Genomic DNA, 21,902 nt, shown 5'->3' with positions numbered 1-21,902 from the left:
AGAGGAAGACTGCAGCTCATCACCCTCAACCAGACTGAGACCACCACCCTCAACTGGACTGCAATCACCACTTTTGACCAGACTGCAACAGCTCTCCCACCAGCAGGTTTTTTTTCTCCCTTCTCCCTTTACTTTGGACTCAAGGGGGAGGGGGGCAAGGAACACCAGTTTGTTCATGCCCCAGGGTGCTGGGTTATACATTTGGGGTTTGTGGGTTAAGACCAATTGTTTGTTTGTATGATTGTACTTACTGTATTATTTTAATAAATTGTTATTCTGACTTATAATCTCTCCTTTGAGTTGAGTTCATTTCCCCTGCTGGTTAAATCTTAAACCAGCACATACTACAATGTCTGCTATAGCCCAGAGTCTGACAATGGTCAGCACTGTATGCACATACTCATAAAGGCACTATCTCAGCTCTAAATATATTGCAAATTACATGGAAAAAATTAAAGAAAGCTATGAGAGGAGGATTTTCAATATGAAGAACTGATGAAGGGTAGAATTTGCTAAAGGCTGCAATGTAAGCTTGTAGTAGTTGGACTCTACTGAATGACACAGTGACATCCTTCTGAAGTTAATAAGGTCAAAAGTACCTCTGCTATTCATTTTACTTGCCATCAAACATAAAATGTGATTTTTTTTTTCTCCCCCCCAACTTTGAGGTGCCTGATGTTTTGTGATTTAATTTTGTATTGTCTCACAGCAAGGGACTAATATTGAATTTTTCTTATGTGAATGTAATATTAATTATCAAATAGTTCTACAAATGTATTTTCCAATAATCTTGAAAATATTTGTTTCAGCTTTGAGTTTCTTTCTTTATGTGCCAAAACATTATATGATCAAAATTAGCAGACTGGTATACCTAGCAAGAAGTAACCCCTCTGCTTTGTGCTTACCTCCTGTAGTGAATCCTATTATGCTGTCAGTTACTCCCTTCCTGTGACATAAAGAAACATTTTTTTGACTCAGCAGGATCCAGAGATCCTCTGGTTTTTTTCAGGCTCAGCGCTGAGTGATGTCTGTCCTAGATCTCACAATAATGTGAACTGGTGGTGGGGAAATCAACATTTGTAATACAAAAAGTCAAATAGTTGGGGAATAGGATGCTTCTGAACACATGCAGAAAGGTTGGTATTGTTAAAACAATTGGTTGGTATTGTTAAAACAGTTGAGAGATTTATGATTATAATGCAGATAAGAATTTCAAAGGTGCACAATAAATATTACTTATGCAGGAGATGTTTGGAGCCCATCTGTGGGTTTCATGTACCATGATTCTAGCAATATAGCTAGACCTTCACTGCTTGACAGCCCAGTCTTAATGTTTAAAGATGTCATTTGTGTGAAGAGGGGAATAACATCTGGAAGGATGTTAAGAAATTGTTCTTATCTGAACATGCATATAAAAAGGACCGTCCTGTATAAAACGATTTGTGTTTTTCCCATATGTGTGTAGAAAAGGGAATGTAGATTAGATCTTTATACTTCATGACAATGTTTTGTTTTCCTCTCTAATTTTTATGGCTGTGAAGACGTGTGATTATGTTTGCCTAAAAATAAACATTTGCATAAGAGCTTTCATACACGGGAATTTTTGTATTAAAAAAATATCAATCAACTAGTATCAAGCTCTGTTACACAAGCTGGCCTTTAATTTGCATTGTGTTTTCAAGGAGTCACTTAAGGCAAAACATTGCCAGCTGGAAAGTACTTTTTAATGTAGCTTACTATTCACTCTTGCACTCATTCTTTTTATTCCAGATTGTACCTCATGTTATACCAACATTATAATTGAAAAATCTAATTGAAACAATTACCATTAGAAATACTTAATACATAACATGTACTTTTATTTGTACAGATAGTTGCATACCTTCCTTTGTAGAAATATTTTTAACCCTGTGGGTTAAATGTGGGGCTTTGACAAAGAGGTATGGCAGTGCTCTGGAAAAAAATCCTTTTGAGTAATCAATCCTTCCTTATCCTTCAAGTCTTATCCTTATTTCCATCTTTTGGTTTACTGAAAACATAAAACTTGCACTTATTTTCATTTTTCCAGGAGTTATTTACATCTGGAGGCTGACAAGTGAAGCAAGTCATCAAAGGTTAAGGTCAAATCAACAGGTGGATCTAAAGGAACTATAAAGCTCGACTGTGCACACCCAGCCTAAATTAGCATTTCTGTTTTTAAATATGCATCACAATAAGCATCAGAGTCACTTGATGATTTCATTACTGTAAATTGCAATCCTAGTCACAAGAGTCACAGAATCATAGAATGAATAATAAAATGGTTTGACTCCAAATGAGCCTTCAAACATCATTTAATTCCAACACCTCTAGTGTGGGCTATGACATCTTCCACTAGACCAGGGCCCCATCCAACCTGGCCTTGCGTACTTTCAGGGATAAGGTATCAACAGCTTCTCTGGGCAACCTGCTCCAGTGCCTCACCACCCTCTGAGTAAGAAATTTCCTCCCAACATGTAATTTAAATCTCATCTTTCAGTTTAAAGCCATTCTCGCTTGTCCTGTCTCTACATGCCCTTGTAAAAACCTCTCTCTCCAGCTCTCTTGCAAGCCCCTATAGGTACTAAAAGGTTGTTATAAAGTCTCCCTGGACCCTTCTCTTCTCCAGGCTGAACAACCCCAACTCTCTCAGCCTGTCTTCATAGGATAGCTACTCCAGCCCTCAAATCATTTTGGTGGCCCTCCTCTGGACTTACTCCAAAAAGTCCATGTCCTTCTTATGTTGGTGACCCCAGAGCTGGATGCAGCACTTCAGGTGGGGTTTCACCAGAGTGAATGGAAAGGCAGAATCACATCCCTCAACCTGCTGTCCATGCCGCTTTTGATGCAGCCCAGGGTACGATCAGCTTTCTGGGCTGCAAACATACACTCTTGGCTCATGTCCAGCTTTTTGTCTGACAGAACGCCCAAGTCCTTCTCCATAGGTCTGCTCCCAGGGAGCTTTTCTCCCACTCCATACTTATGTCTAACATTGCCCCGATTCAGATGCAGCACCTTGCACCTGGCCTTGTTAAACCTCACTAGGTTAAATTGGGCCCATTCTTCGAGCTTTTCCAGGTCCCTCTGGATGGCATCCCTTCCTTCTGTTGTGTCAACTGCACTGCTTAGCTTTGTGGCAAAGGCAAACATGCTGAGGGTGCACTCAGTCTCATTCTCTGTGTCATTGACAAGGATATTCAAGAACATTGGTTCCAAGACAGAGTCTCGAGGCACCCAGCTTGTCACCAGCCTCCACCTGGACATAGAGCCATTGACCACAACTGCCTGGCTGCATCCATCCAACCAGTTCCTTATCTAATAAATATTCCATCCTTCAAATCCATTTCTCTCCAATTTAGAGATATGGATGTCATATGGGACTGTGCCAAAGGCCTTGCAGAAGTCTAGGTAGATGACATCAGTCAGTCTTGTCAGCTGCTTCAGTCACTCCATCATAGAACACCACTCTTATCTATAGAGAAATCATCCCTAGTAAGAGTTTTGTCACCTCTCTTCTTATAATGAATTCATTCTTCCTTGATCTTCAACTTTACCAAGAGACCTGACCAATAATCAATAGTTCTGCCTTAAGTGGAACTCTATTACTACTGAAAGAAATACATGAGGAACAATTGCTCCGTACTCAATTGATCTGGTTGTAACTTCTGTGCATCAGCTTAGAATAAGTACAAAGCACTTAATGTCAGCATGCTATAGCGCTGATCCTGTCCAGAATATTGAAAACAAAGGTTCAAGTGATCAGTGCTGAGAAGAACAGGTCCAGAAACAACTCCTTGTAAACAGCCTTTTGCAGTGAAATTCATTTCACGGCAAGACCATCTTGATGAAAATTGCATGTAGTATAAAATATATTAGAGAAGCTCTATGCATAATTTAAATTACTCTCGTAGAAAAAATACAAGCAAACTGATGGACTCAGAGGAAAATATCTATACATGATAGCAAAACAGTATCTACTGTAGCTATTTACCTGAAATATCTTTTCCCAGTGGTCCAATTAGCTTTACAGTGTGGCGCTAAGACTCAATTTTTTCCCCATCAGAAAATGTTTTTATGCTCTGAATTATACAGTGACCTTGTTTATATCATAAACTGCAAAATAAGGTGACAATTCTGTCTTACTATTTCATGTAAAACATCTCAAAGAAGAAACTTGAGGCTATGAAATAAAGTAGAGGCTTTTAGATAATATATATTGCCTATTTGGTGGTTTTGAAAAATGACTAGTAGTGTGTTACTTTTCTTGAATTTGCATATTTTGGAGGAAAATATTTTAGTGAAGAGAGTATAAAATGCAAATGTAAAATTAATTTGTTTTGCAGTTTTCTATTTTTAGAAAGCAGAACAACCTCCACAATTATTTCTCTCTAAATGAAAATTAAAAAAAAAAAGCTTGCCATTTCTATGGAGCATTATATGATTTCCAGCAGTGCCATTTGATTTTTGGCAGCAGGAATGCCTGAGAACAGCAAAAAAAATCAAAATATTTTTTTTTTTTTATTTTGTGATGGCTAAGTGCTTTAGTTATTGTGTAAGTCCAATCCATATTAGTATTTCAGAGTGGAGTTTTTTCACTGTACTCAAAATCAGTGGCATTTGAATAGACTGGGAGGAAGACTGGGATATTGTAACGATTCACGAATGACTCATCAGAGAACTCTCTGGCATGCCTGTTGGGGAACAACTATAGGAAACACACTTTGGGGTCCTTTAGAATAATGTTCAAGTCAAATACACCCTCATATGCCTTGATGTTCAGTTGTTTAAAACTAGGCTTTGTATCTGCCTTGGAATAATGCAAAGTTTAAGTAGACCAAGAACAGAGTGAAAAATTTGAAAATAATTTAGAAAGAATGGCATGGCAAGATTTCCAATTAAGGCTTACTTAGAGAACTTTATCTCAGAGAAAGAGATGATCCAAGTACTTCTGCAGGTCACAAATCGATTACAAATTAAATAAAGTGCATAAAAGAAAATGTCTTTCATATTATGCAGTTTTTCTTCAGAAGATCTTGAACCAGAACCATATACTGGGAAAAGCCATGTATGAGACCACTGTGAGAACTACAAAGCTTAATTTGTGACTCATCATGCAAAACAAAAAGCTGGATCTCACAACAATCAGTTGTGTACCAGTGAGCTTTTGCAATCCTGTTTGTGGGCTTGCCCAACAGAGCCATCAGGCAAATATCGACTAAGTAACTGGAATTCTTATAGATTCAGAACCTAAGAATCAGAACCTGTTGAGTTCTTTCCAGACATCTTTTCTGTCATCTTTCTCTTTAAAATGCTGCATACTGTGGTCTTGCAAATATTTAGGTTGAGCTTTTGTGCATTCTACTGGTAACTTTCACCCTGACACACTGTAAGAGTGTCTAAACTGAATAAAATTTATTTTATGACAAAAGAACAGTATAAAAGTCAATATAATGTTTACATGCAAGGCAACATACTGGAAAAGAATTACTGCATTGTATGATAAAAATTCATATCTTAAACAGTAAGATGCTACTATGAAGACTTTATTATGCAATCTTGCATGACATCAGAGAGAAACTCGTTGAGATTTCAACAAATAGTATAGGCATAGTAAGCTGTTAAAAGAAAATAGGGAGATTAAAATGACAGTTTGCACAGCAAAACTCCACTTAGGATTTATATTCAAGAAACCACTGGTAACTCAGCTAGATAAGATCCTATCAATTTTGCAGGAATATATTACTTTGGTATAACTTTTTAATATTTTTAGCAAATGCCATAGGGCTTCAACATAAAAAGCAGCATAAATTTAAAACCACAAATATGTTATTTGATTTCTGTGGGTATCTGTGGATGGAAATTATAATCACATTAAAACGTGCTTCTCAGTAAATTGATAAAACTAATAAGGTCTTTCTGAAGGAAAAAGCTTTTCTGTTATATGACACAAAAAGATTTAAAAAATACCTTGAGTTATTTGTACCTATTATACCAGCACAGTAGATTTGCTTAAGTTATTCACAATGATCTGTTCAATGCCTCTAATTTATGTGAATATTGTTAATGTAAAATCTTGATTTCTATCCAATGTTCCTTCCTTCTTTACTGGAGCAGAATGCAATAGATACTATCATCTGAAACTGAAATACTCTGTAACTAGTTAAACAATTTAAATATTACTATGAAATACTGCATTTCATTACTTAAAAAAATATGTCAGAACTTATTTTCAAAATATTGTAATATTTGATTCATGGGAAATATGTGACCTGGTGACTGAGGTGAATTGCAATTGCTCTGATTTGTTATGGCTGCCTGAAGCTCTTACTGGGCTATCACAGCCCTGCTGTGCATACATGCAGCCACCTCAGGACATCCCTCATTCAAGAGATGAAGAGGTACTTGAGGAAGGCAATATAAAATGCACAACTATTATGATTATTTTTAAATTAATTAAAGACAACCTACTATGAATTATATTTTCTTGACTTAAGAAATTACATTAATTTTCTGGGTTTTCTAGTTAAAAAAGTGTTGGGAACACCTAAGAACTTCTCAGGTTTATACGATTTTTTTCTTTTTATAATCAGTCTGAAGCAAGACTATAGTTAAAATTAGAGTCAGACCTATGGAGGTGACCAGGCACTAGTGCACAGGTATTTACATGGCCTAGGCACAGCTGAAAGGTTCAGCACATGATCTTGTTTGACTCCTACAAGTAAAAAAAGAGAAATTAGGTTAATTACAATGGTTAAAGGCTTACCTAGAAAGCACGTCCAATTTGAAAGTTTCTAGGAGTGGGGTGTATTTCTAAAAAAATCACCACATTTGTGATATTAAGGTGATGCCAACACATTAAGGCTCTTGGGGAAAATGTTTAATAGGTTATTATTTTCAAATGTTCTTCTGTAATTTGCCTGGGATGTACTTATCTTTTGAAGAGTTGCTACATCATTTGGAGTCTAATTTTAATCACCGAAGGATGAAATGGGAGAATTTTAATCCTGCTTTAAGTGCTCATCTCAATACAGCATTAACTGTGGTGTTGCTACTGACACCTCTGTAATATATCTGACAAGAGGTGCTTGGAAAAGTTGGATTAATCAATCACTTCAAACTCAATTACTTTTTTCTTTTTCTTTTCTTATGACCATGTTTTCTTAGACTTTATGAGAATCCTGTGGATTTTTCATTACTATGGTTAAAAATAATAGTAGAAAGTGGGGAGTGGTTTAAATATAATAAGAGGAAAAAAAAGTCATAAACCAAATGTATATGTGTGAAATAACACCAAGAAAGTATGAGTTGACATTTTCTATCTAATGATCTTGACTTGTTTTTTTTGTTTGTTTTTTTTTGGTTTTTTTATTTTTTTTTTTATTTTTTATTTCTGCATCTCAGACCAGGTGGGTTTTGGTTTTGGGATGTTTTCAAAATCATTTTCTTTTTCTTTTCTATGCTCGTTTGTGTTTTTCTGACAAGTGTTTCCCTTGTTCCTTTTTGGACAAGGGGAAGAGGAGTCATCTTTAAAACGAGGAAATAAACAGAAGAAAATAGAAAAACTCTGTTAGCTTTAATGTTCATTGTTACCAGATTAGAAGTATCCCTTAGCACTCTTTAAGCTCTGTCATACATATACTTACAATTACACTTATATAGACACAATGAATATATATGCCAGAGAAAAATGATACAAAACTCTAACATCCACCTGCAAATGCAATGTTTCAAAGCATAAAATAAATCGGTTTTCTCACACAATTCCTTTTTTCCCCTAATGATGTCTGTAAGACATGATAGGTAAATCTGAAGTCTGCTGCACTGAATTTTTCTGAATATGTAATTACATGAAGCTTAGAGGGAAAAAAAGTACTCTATTATGAAAGTATGGACAACTCATGCTGATATAAGGGGTTTTATTGCCGTAACAACAAATGGTTCTCAGGTAGGGATTAATTCCTCTGTAGGCTTTCTGACTAAATAATTACTGATGTCTAAGGCATTGAAAGATTTTCAGAGCCTCTATGCTGCAAGATGCTGGCTCATTTCTACTTATTCTGGCAAAAGCTTCAGAAAATGGGACTATTCACTGACACTTGGGAAGGCACAGTGAATCACACCGTGGGTTTCAGTAAGCCAAAGATACAAGAGAGTAAAATTATCTTCTGCCTATCATATTTAAACTCCAGCTACCATTCATAAACATGGTCCCTGTGTTTGTGTGTTTTACCATATTAAATCTGCCTCCCAGTTTGTTACCTGCTTGAAACAGTCGAAGGGAGGGTGGAAAAGCAGAAAAGAAAAAGTAGCAGAGGACAGTCTGTTGAGTCTCAGTTTTGCAGGTGTTTGACAGCTGAAAAAGCCTCAGCATGCGGGAGGTCTTAACTTAGGTCATTCAAATTCTTTAAAATAAGCTTGTGTGTAAGAATTTTAGGATCAAAGTTTTAATATCCAGAGAAGACCTGCCAAGACTATGGCAGTTAGCACAAAGTGGTACTCGCTGGCAGCTGTGCTTCCTTTTCTTCCTCTTCTTGAGCCAGCAGTGTGCCCAAGTGGCCAAGAAAACCAATGACATCCTAGCCTGTAGCAAAAATAGTGTGACCATCAGGACAAGGCCAGTGATTCTCCCTTTGTTCTTGCATTGATGAAGCCACAGTTCAAGTGCTATACCAGTTCTTTGCCTCTCACTTCAAGAAATACATTGAGAATGCTCAAGCATGTGCAGAGAAGGATAACGATGCTCGTGAATAGTCAGAACTTGGACTCCGTGGCCTTGGAGGTCTTTTCGAAGTTTAACAATTCTATGATTTTTCATTGTCAGGTTCAGATCTCACTGGAAGAGGCCTTAGCAAACCCTCAAAGTGGCAAAACCAGACTACAAACATTAATAAAAATGTATATAACAAAGAGTAGAACTCAGTAAGGAAAAATACAGTTTTAAGTGAATGGAAAGAAATTTGGAGAGAAAAATAGAAGTGAAAACCAGTTATTTTGTGTGCTTCCAGAACTCTAACTACCAGTACAGTACAGTTGAAGTGGTGTTGAGGAATACATTCAGTGCAGGCGGCTGGGTGTGGAGCTGCAGCACAAGCTGCAGGTTTTGCTCCAGGGTGCAGGAGCCTGAGGCAAGAGGCCATGAAAAGGCACCAGCCTTTTGCATAACAAAGGGCACAGAGACCTGTGGTCCAGGACAGGTGGGGGACACTGAGAGACACAGCAAGAGCCAACAACCCCCAGAGTTCAGTGCCCTTAGACTGTGAAGGCATAAAATTCCAGGGTTTCCTTTGTTCAGGGTCCCTCCTTGGAGACACCCAGCTTGAGCTGTTACTTTGTTATTGCATCATGATTAAATTATTTTAAGGATCTAAGATTGGGCTATGGGAAACCTGGGATTGAGCCAGTAAGGGAACCTGGTCTACCTGTGTGAGTGTGGTACGTGTAGCTGCGAAGAGGTCTCACAGCCCAAGCTCTGGTGGTACAATTGTGGCTCCCAGGGTGGCACCTACATGGTCAGACAGGGAAGTATGGGGAGTAGACTAGTTTTTTGGTTTTTTTACCTACATGAATGTAATCATGGCACAGTGCCTCATCTCATATCTGAAATATCTTTTCAGTACGTGTGGGAAAAAAAGTAGGATCAGAATTATTTCAAGAAATAGATGTTTCACTGATTCGTTTTACTGGATTTATAAATCAATACTTAGGGTTTTTAAACATTAATTCACCTGTTGTCTACACATACTCTCTTACTACACTCTCAGAATCCTGAAACATATCTACAGTACTTTATCTGATGCTTGAGAGAAGAAAAATGGCACTTTTTATGACTTCCTATAATTCATATAAACCATATACAGCTTTGTCTTGCAGTACTACATTTTCTTTTTTCTTTTCCTTTTTTTTTTTTTTTTAAGAACACTAAATATTCTGGTTAGTGATTTTGAATAATTGGGTAGCAGAGAGGTAATTCTTTTTCAAGATACATCAGGAAGGGGAAAAACATATTTTTGACAGCTTGTCATCTAAAATTATGAAAATTGAGCTAATCATTCCTGTTTAAAAGTGGAACTGAATACAGAAAAGAAAGTTGTTTACTTGCACTGCTAATGGTTTTGTTGTTTAATAGCCAGGTAAGTACCCCAAGTTATAAGTGGTCATTTATCTTAAATAAAAAGATATTGAAACTGAAGAGTTAGAAATGCTCACTTAAGGGATTTCTGAGCACTCAGAAGACAAAAGGAATTGTGTGGTAAGTGTAGGTAGTAAGGAAATTTATGAGGTTTTGAATTCTTACATTAGTCCCCCTAAAATACCATAGCTATGAAGTTCAATCTCTCTGTCAAAGGAGACAAAATATGGTATGATGTTACCACTCCTTTGTGATAATTAATCTTCCATACATTTAACACATTTCAGTTTTTAATTTTTAATTATTGATATTGTAAATTAATATTGCAATAGTTACACAGATGGGAGCACTGTTGCTTAGTAAGGTTATTATATGTTCTTTTACTGAACTGAATGCCTGAAGGTGACCAACAGGAAGAATTAATTTTGCTCTAAAGCTAAAATATGTATGGATAAGACTATTTCTGCTGCATGAAGTAGTAAACGTCAATGCTCATAAAGATTTTGTTCATAGCAAACTAAAGATGCTGCAGTGACTTCGTGAGACAAAAGATCATCAACAGCTGACAAACCTAACTGTTTCTCTTTGGAAGTCATATAGATGCCAGAGTGATTTCAACAGTGCATCCTTCATGCTTTAACCAATTTTTAGTTTTAAACCCAGCTATTTTTACACCCATAATTTTTCTGCCTTCTCTAGTGCTCTGTTACACTCAGTCCTGTAACAGGCAAAAAAGCTGACTACTCATTCTATGTAAGCCAAGAACAAAGCCAACAACAGTTAAACTCTTAACCATCAGATCTTAAAATCAAGGAATCACATTTAGCCCATATGTGATGGTTACAGAAAAACAGAGAAAAAAAGTAGTAATACAGGGAAAAAAATATACACATTCCTGTGTCCATGCCTTTCTCTACTTTTATGCTCGAGGTTCCACTGCTCCACTGAGTCTTAAGGCCATTGACTTCAGTGTGGCTGAAGAGGTAGAGGGGTTTTGTTCAATTAGTCTTTCATACTGAGGAGACACAGGAAATTCCACTTCAGCATAAGAAAAAGCTTTATTGTGAGGGTGATGAGGCAGTGGATCAAGTTGCTCATCAAAGCTGTGGAGAATCTGTACTTGGAGATATTCAAAACCCAATGCACATGGCTCAGCAACCTGCTCTTGCTGACCCTGCTCAGGGTGCTGTACTAGATGCTCTCCAGAAGTGCTCTCCAGAATCAGCTCTTCTGTGATTTTGTGATTTTATGACTTTCTGAGCTGCACAATAGCAGTGTTAACTTAAGAAAAATATTTCCTTTTAAAGCTTCCTTTTCTGAAAATCAAGACTCTCTTATGTTGCTCTAAGAAGTTTTTACCTCCAATGAACAGAGAGAAGGAAGTACTGTTGATTAGTATAAAAGTTTTGAGATTTTTTTTTTTTTTGCAAACCCCGTACCTCCTCTCCCCGATAACTGCCAGTTAGAACACTGAGAAATGTCCACTTTGGCATACATTTTTTCTCTCTCTGTTAATTTCTGACCTGGTTTTAACTTACTTTCATTTTTTTGCAATTGTATCTCATGAGTTAAGGAAATTGTCAGGCAGTCCGCATCAGAACAACCTCGGATACTGTGTGAGATCTTTTTTACATTTTGGCTTAACTCTAAAGGAAGGTCACAAAAATGGTCAAAGGGTTGGGGCACCTCTCTTATGAAGACTGACTGAGACAGTTTAGGTTGTTCAGTGAGGAGGGGAGTGGAGAAGAGAGGCTTCAGAGACATCTTATTGCAGCCTTTCAGTACTTAAATGGATCTATAAGAAAGCAGGGAACAGGTTATTCCCACAGCCTGTTGCAACAGGACAAGTGGTAATGGCTTTAAACTAAAAGAGGATAGATTCAGACTAGATACAAGGAAGAATTTTTTTACAGTGTGGCTGATGATACACTGGATCAAATTTCCCAAAAAGGTGGTGAATGCCCCATCTGTGTAAACTTTCAAGATTGGACAGGACTCTGATCTGCCTGGTCTAGCTGAAGATGTCCCTGCTCATTGTAGGGGAATTAGACTAGATGGCCTTTAAAGCTCCCTTCAGACAATATCATCAGTCTCTATTTATTTTACATTGATCTACAGGCAGGTGAAAGATAAACTTTTCCTGCAGCTGAAAGGGGCACGATATTGGGATTGTCTTGCAGAAATTTACAGAGTTTATAGAAATCACACAATTTCTGTGTTGCAGATTTTATGCCACTTGAACTATGCTTTGTCGTTTGTTTTTTTTTTTTTTAGTCCAACAGTTTTCCTAATTTTTTTCCAAAACTAAAAGACAAAATCTATATTTGTAACCTTCAGATTGTATCATCTGGAAGGTTCAGTGAACTGAAAAACCAGACAAGTATTTAAAGTAGCATCTCTTGCCTTTTCTTGAGATGCATCTGTTCAGGTATCTCTTGTTTAGCAGTGATAGCTTGGCTGTGGTCCAGCAGTTTAATTAGCACTTGTTTACCTAATCTCTTATAGCAGATATTACTACTGAATTAAGGGACTCTGAAAATCCCATATCTGACAAAGCAGGCTTAATGATGAAAATCACTATGTTTTTACGTTGCATTTCTCTTGGCAAGAGCACCTACTAGAACACATACATTTTTCACCAGCTAGAAAACACGCAGTTCAGAGTTGCAATCCCCGAGTTGTTCACTCTTCAGAAAAACAGAATTGAGTAGGAATTAAAATTGAATGAAAACTGGAGGGGGAGTTGCAGAGAAAGATGAAGTGTACAAGAGAGCATCATTTTCTAGACAGATGTTAATTTGTTTCTCACTGGGTGAAACCGATCTGCTGTAATGTAACTATGTGTATATTTTGAAATGTTTTTGAGCAGAATATCTGTGGAGCACTGAGAGTTGATTTCAGCCGCTGGGTTTGTTCAGTTGTCTGATTTCCTCACACAGGCTAGCTAGCTTGGCTCCTGCTTGACAGCTGCTGAGAGCTGATTTTTGGAGACTTATACTCACGGGGTGGGAGAAGTAATGTTGTGCTTTGCTGAAAGGAGAGGAAACATCCCCAGCCATTGGTCCTCATAAGCAATGCCACCTAGGTTGTGTCTCTTCCTCTTTAACCCTCCTTTTGGTAGAGGTGTGGGGAAAGGAATGAGGAAGTATGTTGTTACTGACTGTGTATGGACCACAAAACTAAAAACCTGAGATATGGAGATATGATTTTCTTTCACTGGCAAACTGTGGATTACTCTAGCAAAAAGTCCTTCTAGCAAAAAGGAAAAGTCAATTTGCAAACATGGGTACATGCTCTTCTATACAAGTGCTGGCCCACTGTTTTAGAGTTGTAGAGGTTATTATCTTTGGCTACACAGCATGACATTCCTTTACATTTTCCTACCCCTCTTGCAGGACCCATCAGAGTCCATAATCCAGTATCATTGGATAATTGGGTTGTAAGCTGTCTTTGTGCATTAGCTTCTACTCAGGCAAATGACCTGAGCCTTAGCAGAGTAGAACAGGACAGCGGGGGCAGGTGCTGCTGTTGCAACCCCGAGGTGAGGTCTCTCCTCCCAGGATTCGGTGTGCAGGGTCTCCATCTGCATGTACAGGCGATTTAGTCTTCACCTAATTTTAAGTGTTTCATTTTCACATTCCATGTTGCCCCATACAGATTTTTCTCCATTAGTTGGACAGGAAGATTCTGTTGGGCATTCAAATTAGATACCTAAAGTAGTCTGAGGAGAATCCACAATGCCAATTTTCCTTATGGTTTACAATATATGAATTGTATCATTCTTAATAGTCATGTCTTGGTAAAATAAAGAAAATATAATGCTTTTGGCATTGTTTTCTCTCTCTTACAAGAGATTGCCTCTGATATTTCATGTTGTTGTATTGCGATCCACTGCTTCTGTGCATGTACTTTAGCAATAGGTGTAAAATGTCAATAATATATCATAATGATGAAACAGAGAATTAAAATTGTATGTAATGGTTCTCTTGGACAGATCTCAAATTCTACCAGGTGGCATATCAAGTTTTCAGTTATGATTTTGTAGTTGTCAAGCTGTTTACTTAGGAATATGAGGGAAAAATTAAAGAAAAGGAGACATAATACTTTTTGAGGACTGTAAAGAATGTACTTTTTTTAATCAAACTGGAGAAAACCTAGAAAAAATAACTTAGTCTGATGTGCTGATATGAGGATTGACAATGGTATGGATAAAGATTATTTTAAGCATTTATTAAAATTAATAAATTTGCATTTTTCTTTTGACAATGCTGGACCCATCTGGGGTCAACTTGTACCATCAGTAGCTGAAGCAATTATTTTCACTGCTGCTGTTTTGTAATTTTGCCTCTGAAGTACACTTGATGTAGGATTCTTAATGTACCTTCAAAAGATAAAACATTTTTTCTTGGTACAATTTGATGCTACAAATACACTCCTTAGTATCACTAGTAATATTCCACCTGTTCAAAGGGGAGTGTTCCTTGTAGTACAGTGATCAGGATATATGTTGATGAGTCAAATTGGTTTTTCTCTCCTCTGTATTTCAGATAAGCCACCCTAAGGTGGCTGCGGGGCTTTCCCAAATTGCCAGTCAACAATAAGAAAAAATAAATTATGTATCCTTGCATAAAGAAGAGCAACTATAAACTGACCACAAATAAATGTAAGATATAAATTAAATATGAGCTCTGAATTACAGGATACTTTCTAAATATTCGAGGAAGGAGATTATGAAGCAATTTCCAGCAGGAGTTTCAGAAAAAAAAATTACTTAAGTGATCTTGACATAAGAATTGGTGTAAGAATCTCTATTTCTTCCATTGACTGAGATGATAGTCAACTAAAAACATTGACCTAGAAGGTCTGGCACTATTCTGACATGAAGACCATTGGATAACTTTATTAAGGAAGAGAAGACTAGGACATTTTTAAATTCTTTCTAAGTTGGTACCTAGTAGGTACACTGTACAAGAGTGTTTAGGAGTAGCTTTACTGTGATACAAATTGATGGATTTCATTTTTGTTTGTGCATAAACCATTCCAGTATATATCACATATTTTCACATGAAAGGTTATATTCATTAGCCTCCAGTATCTCTACATGTTTGTTTTGGTGAAATGGATCTTATAATTTTTTAATAAAAGATAGAATAATGCATTTATATGCAGATTAAATTAAAAGCTTAACAACTGTTGGCAACTCAAGAAATAGATCAAAATATTAATTTATGAAATCTTCTGTTCCTTATTTATTTTCAGATGATTTTTCATTACCATATGTTTATTATGTAACTTTTTTGATTCTAATGTTTTAAAATTTAATTTCAATATCTTTTATCTGCAGTGGTTAATTCGTTTACTATTGCATTATGCAGCCACCTTTTCAATAGGGCCTGATTCACAAAGAAGTTAATAATTCTACATGTTTGAATGCCTTGATGGGACCTGATAGTCTTTTGAACATGCTTTTCACAATAGATCTGCAGGATATTTCAGGCTGGAAAAAAACTGTTGCATAATACTGTGAGTTATTTCTAAAAACTTTCTTCTATTTCCTCATCAAAATGTTTATTTGTATCATAATAGGAACAATTTTGTATTCTAATGAAAATTTTCCATTGAAGACAGTATTTATTAACTCCATAGTGCTCTGTTAGATATCTGTGGCAAACTAAAAAATCCAAAACCAAGCACAAGAATCCCTTAAAACAAGCATAAGAATCCCGTAAAAAGGAAGTGGGGAAGTCAAAAGATGAAGTGAAAACCTTACATATAAACTAATTTTCTAGTCCAGCTGAAAATTTCCAATGTGCCTGGAAACCAAAGAAAAACACAAAAATATATTTCTGAAACCTTTTTGCAAAAGTGAACCCCCCACTTGCTCATGAGTGCATCTGGTAATTACTAATTTTCTATTTTCTGACAGCTTTGCTATATTGGCTGCAGTGGGCTCCTCTCTTTTTTAGACAAATACATCTTTTAATACCTTTGTCAGTTAGCTGGGCTGTAATTCATCTGTTGTGCTGATCCCCTCCAGCAGGGGAATGACTCCTCTCCCTGAGGAGGAAGCAACAGAAGAAAGAACCTGAACTGAACCTAAACTGACCACAACCTCCATTCCCCATCTCCCTGCACCACTCAGGGGAAGGAGGTGAGAACTGGGAATAAAGCAAAGCCTGGGAGGGAGGGAGGGGTGGGAGAAAGGTATTTTTAAGATTTGATTTGCTTCTCATTATCCTACTCTGATTTTGATTGGTAATAAATTAAATGAACTTCCCCAAGTTGAGTCTGTTCTGCCCATGATGGTAACTGGTGAATGATCTCTCCTTGTCCTCATCTCAACTCATGAGGCACTTGTTATACCTCCTCCCCACTGTCCAGTTGAGGAGGGAGTGATAAAGCAGCTTTACTGGACACCTGGAGTCCAGCCAGGGTCAACCCACCACATACAGGTAGCTGAGTGACTCCTGACTATCAAGACAGGAAGCTTCTTTATTTAGGAGGAGCTTTCCAGTGGAGGCATTTTTATTGGGTAAGGCAAGTCCAGAGGTTGGTAATACAATTTTCTGAAGAAGAGTTCATTTTAAAATCTGTATTTGTTGTGAATAGCAATGTTTGAGGGACAAAAGAGAAAAAAAATCAAGTTTAATAAGTGTTTTGTTTCAAGTGCTGATATTTTACATTAGGTTCTATGTTGTTGTGCAGTAATAGGGATACAAAATCTAATTACTTAACAGGGAATATTGAATAATTTTTTTTACTTTAATGCTGTGTCCTTGTTTTTTTTTTTCAACTTCCTTTCAAAAAAGAATTTTTATTAAGAATGACCCAGTTTTACAGGCACCCTGATTTCACTGAGTTGAACAGATAATTTTGCTGAACTTTCTGCAGTTATCTCTACTTCAAAAAATTGGATAGAAGGTAATTGTAGAGATAGGGTGATATCCTGAATAATAGAAAAGAAGGTCTAAGGTTTCTGATTCTACTTTTCTGAGGGGGTTATAAGGCATAAATGGAAAACGTTTTTTGAAATGTGACCTGTCTAAAAGGTGGCTATATACAAAGCTATATTTCAGATATGTATATATATATATATATGATTGAACTGTGTGATTATTGTTATTTTGAGAAGAAATATAGCAGGCATCAAAAAGGTAAAAGAAAAATCCAGAAGGGATCAGTTTATTTTTTTTTTTTTTCTCTGAGAGATAGTATTTCCCAGAAAAAGAAAATCACTTCTGCTCTAAAGATATTGTGTTAACTCTGGAAAAGAGATTCAATCAATAAAGTGTGAAAGGATTTTAATCACACTTTCAGGAAAAATCTCAATGTGGCCTTAACTGTGGAGTTACTAATAATATTTTTATAATAATGAAAATGTCATATCATCTAGATTTCATATATAACCGTGTAAAGTGTTCCAAATTAATTATGAGACATGGATTTTAATTTTGATCATTCAGTTCCCACAACTAAAAATAGCTTTTCTTCCTTCTTCTGTCACCATTTAAAAAATCTCTTCTGAGGAAATAGAAAACAAATTTCCTGAGGATGAAGGCTGTGAGAATCTTGGGATTAATACTTATGTACCTTATCCTGTTTATTTTCTCTGTTACATGTGTAAAATAGTACATCATATGCCATTCAAATTTCACATGTACCACACAGTGTATATGTTTTAGTTTTGATTTTATTTCCTTACCTACCCCTCTGAGTCAGTGGCACGTTAAAGAACTGATTTGCAGTTGCCATTTTAGGAGGCATATAATCTTACCTTAGATTTTCTTTATTCTGTCTTGCTTCTTGTAGCTCTGGATATCATAATATGGATTTTTCTAAATAAAAATAATCCCCTAGAAAAATGTTGACCTCCATTTCAAAGTTTATATGAAAGAAAAAGAGATTTGTGTCAAAATCCTACACATCAGTCTTTTCTGTAAAGCTATAATATTTTTATTCATGCTGGTGGAAAACTTTGTTTACTATGGTTAAGTCACAAAAAAAATTAAACTTTTTCATCATATATGTTTGTTGCCATTAATGATCAAACCTTAGAGAAAAGTGGTAATTAAACTACTGATGACCTATATAAGAACTCGGTTTACTTACATACTGCAGTGTAGCAGTGCAGAAGACTCATCTGGAAACAATTTTACTCTCAAAGACAATTTTCACTTGATATTAAGAAGACTATGTTGAGAAGAAGCTTGATAAATACTATTTCTTACTCTGTTTGAAAACCCAAGTGTAAAATGAGACTCAAATATCAAATGGGAGACACATATGACTTCTCTCCTACTGTTTGGCTAATGTGTTGAAAAACACCATGTGAACAGCCATCCTGAACTGCTGAAGTGCACTAATTTGTTACTGTAAAATGGAACAATGGCTGGCAGTACTCACAAAACCCCGAGGAAGTTGTGTGAAAAAATGAATGAGGGGTTGATGTAACCTCTGACTGCTTTCAGAGACTGAACTCGTCTTCGAAAGGGAAGTAGAAGTTATGTATTTCTTGGAGATGCCTACACTGACAGTTGTGAGCTTTGCAGCTCTCCAGATTGGAAGCTGTGCAGCCTCATTAGCACAGAGTTGCTCTCAACCTGAAGTACAAAACTCAACAGCTTGTACACTCTACACTGGGCTGTTTCATGCCCAGTCAATGCAGGCCAAGCCAACATCACCGTGCCTTATGTAAATTGTTGGTTTTTTTTCCACTCAGAATAGGCTCAGGTATTTATACAGGAGGGAAAAAAATACAAACAAAAAATCAAATAAAGAAAGAAGTCATGTATATGTTTGTATTTACATACATTTTTGGTTTGGGTTTTTTTGGTTTGTTTTGGCTGTTTTGTTTTTTTTCTCCTGTCTTCGTTGAGAGTCCTGGTAGACTATTGCTCTCCTCTTGTATCCCTATTTCAGGCAGTTAACCTTGTGTCTAAACACACATTGAAACAACTAGAATGTCCCAAGTCATCATGGCTAGGCTTCGTGAACGAAGATTTGGGAAGGACTCTACCCACACTTGCTACAAGTACACTGGTGGCCTAAAAGGCCAATATGAGATAAAGAAGTCCAGTTGCAAAAGGCACAGTGGAAAAACTCCTTAGGTGGTATCAGACACAAGCTCCTCTCTTGTGGCAGCCGGTGGCAAGTTCACCATAAACCTTAGGGAGGCGGTGATCCTTCATCCTGGAGACGTGCCCTGCCCAACACAGCTGTGTTCTCATCAACAAGGCCTCAATACTTGTGACTGCTGCTTGTTCTAGAACAGATGTATTGGTCACATAATCTGACCAGTGGATGTTTAGGATTGTATGGAGGTAGCATTGATGGAAGCATTCTAAGAGTCGCGAGTGGCCCAAATATTTTTTTGCAAAGGCATAAAAACTGTAGGAAGTCCAAGCAAGATGAATAACTTGATTATCAAAAAGGTTAAATTTTCTCACAAATATTTCAATTACTTAGAAATCCGGAAGAATGTTGCAAGGCTCTTCTGTATCTTCTTTTATCTGTCTACCAGACATTGCAATCCTCCCCAGAGAGACCTTCAATTTAACACCTCATAAAGCAGTCAAACACCTTCCTGCATAAACCTGTTGTTGGAGCATTTTCTAAATTAATACGTATTATTTATCCCAGAAAAGGAAATCTGGGGAGATAATACGAACTATTGCAGGAATTCACTTGTTTGCTATTGAATTCACATGAAAAAGACTTGGATGCTGAGGACAAACAAAACAAAACAAAACAAGGAGCACTTATAGTAATGAAAAGCATATGAAACTTTATTAACTGTGTTATTTTTTTCATGTGTCCTCTCAGCCTTTCAGGGTTATCCAGTCTTGGTTCTTTCTGATAGTTTTAATATACTCTTTTTGGTTTTTACTTCATTACCTATAACTTTATTTCTTTCACTTTGGAAGAGAAAAAATGGAAGCAGTTTCTCTTTTTCTGATAGAAAAATTCCTAGTCTTTTTTTTCCCCTCTGTCTGGACATAAACCCGCAAATTCATCTTTGTCTGTACAGATGATGGGATCTATATCTATTTATCTACTTCAGTCACATACCCTTTCTTCTGACATAAATCTGATCCTGTATTTGTACATTCTACATGTTGCCTTCCAACAGTATTAACAGAGGGCTCTGACATCAGTAACCCTAAAATTGCCCAGCTCCAGATTGCACTCAGATCTCATTCTCATCAGTATTTCTTACACTGTGTAGCAAAATTCATCATTAATAATTAAATTGTGTATTTAAGTATGCCTATATGTGCAGAGGAGGACAATGAGCATACATAGAAGGTGAATTAGTTCTTAAATTGAAAAATCTCTGGAGAAATTTTAAATAATCAGAGATCAACATCTGTTTCAGCTCTGTGACCTTATCTCGAAAAATACACTAGCGTTTCCTTTACTTCAGTGCATTTGAGGTAGCAAAAAGGCTGCACAGAGATCAAATACATGAAGCATCACTCAATAAAAGTTGATCTCGGTGGAATATTTGGGTTATAAGGTACTCTTGCAACCATTTCTAATTTCATTGAATTCCTTTATAAAAACATTCATTCCTTCAGTGGCTGGAAAGGCATAAATATGAGATTGTAGACCAGGTAGTATGAGTTTGTAGACCAGGTTCTTTAAGTAGGGGGCCTGTGCAGAGCAAGACTGTGAGCACAAGTGGGGTTTGCAAGAAGGGCACCACTGAGTGTGCAAACAGGCATGGCCCCGTTGAGCTTGAGTGTGCACAGCCCCATTGTGAGCACCAGGGCACTGTTACAGTGTCACTGCTGCTGTCACCTCCTCACACAAGGCGGGAGAAATTGCCACCTTTGCCACCTCTTGTGCCCTGGGAGCAAGGGGTGCGTGGTGCTCCTCTTCCTGAGGCTGCCTGTGGTTCACCTGAGGCTGCCTGAGCTCTGCTCATGGGCCGGAGGAAGTGTCTGCTTTGGCACAGCAGCAAACGCAACGCCAGCCCCTAGACAGCTCCCACCATCCCCATCTGACCAATTAACCTCTCCATTCTGCCCTGGTTCTCACCTGGCACCTCCTCCACAGGCTCAGGAGCCCCGTCATGGGGTGGGAGTTGGGGTTTGCCTTCTCCTCCATGGACATCTCCATCTTGCTCTGTCACAGAGGCGTTTGGGAGCTGCTGACTCCTGAGCAAGGTACTCTCTTGGTCTCCACCCCAGGTCTCTGTGCTCCTTAAACACCCCCACTGCCAGTGTCCCAATGTGTCACAAACTGCCCTGGAACCACCCCTGGCACTCCTAACAACCACAGAACTGTCTGGAAACGTCTGGAACTGCCTGGAACCATCTAGAAATGACTGGAACTGCTAACTCAGTATGTGCTTCGACTGTGTGGCTTGCAAACTTATAACTACACAGTGTAAGATTCCTTGTTTCTTATAGATATATATAGGTTTTTTTGAGTTTTTTGCTGTTCAGTAATAATTCATAATGTTTAGGTTTTCAATGTGTGTCTACTACATTACATAAATTTAGAGGAAAGAGCAGTTGAAATACACCTTTTGAGGTTGGTTTGACCCAATCTGTGGAATTTCATTTTGATATTGTGCTGATTTTAGCAGGGATAGAGACCATTTTCTTCATAGTAACTTGTATGGAACTATTGAAACAATTCTTGAAGTAAATCAAAATAGAATTTTTTTTTTTTGCCTGTAAAATTATTATTTGGATGTCCAAAGTCCAAATCCTTTCTCCTGTGCAACTTCCATGCTGAACTCTATGTC

General features: G+C 37.2%; 1 protein-coding gene across 2 annotated transcripts in view; it reads left to right on the top strand.

Moving 5' to 3' along the window:
- The window catches only part of IL1RAPL1 (interleukin 1 receptor accessory protein like 1), a 689,617-nt gene that overhangs the window by 339,880 nt on the left and 327,835 nt on the right, over window positions 1-21,902 (top strand). Inside the window, exon 1 of one of the 2 annotated variants that reach the window (XM_018084252.2) lies at window positions 21,634-21,685. The exons of the other annotated variant lie outside the window; for it this stretch is intronic. The gene's annotated coding sequence lies outside the window, so the exon portion shown is untranslated. Of the gene's footprint in view, window positions 1-21,633; window positions 21,686-21,902 lie in introns of those variants that run through there. 2 annotated transcript variants of the gene reach the window in all.

Source organism: Manacus vitellinus, unplaced genomic scaffold, assembly GCF_001715985.3.
Source record: "Manacus vitellinus isolate BGI_N305 unplaced genomic scaffold, ASM171598v3 scaffold_7_pilon, whole genome shotgun sequence".
NCBI classification, from domain to species: Eukaryota; Metazoa; Chordata; class Aves; order Passeriformes; family Pipridae; genus Manacus; species Manacus vitellinus.
This window is presented reverse-complemented; position numbering and strand designations above follow the sequence as displayed.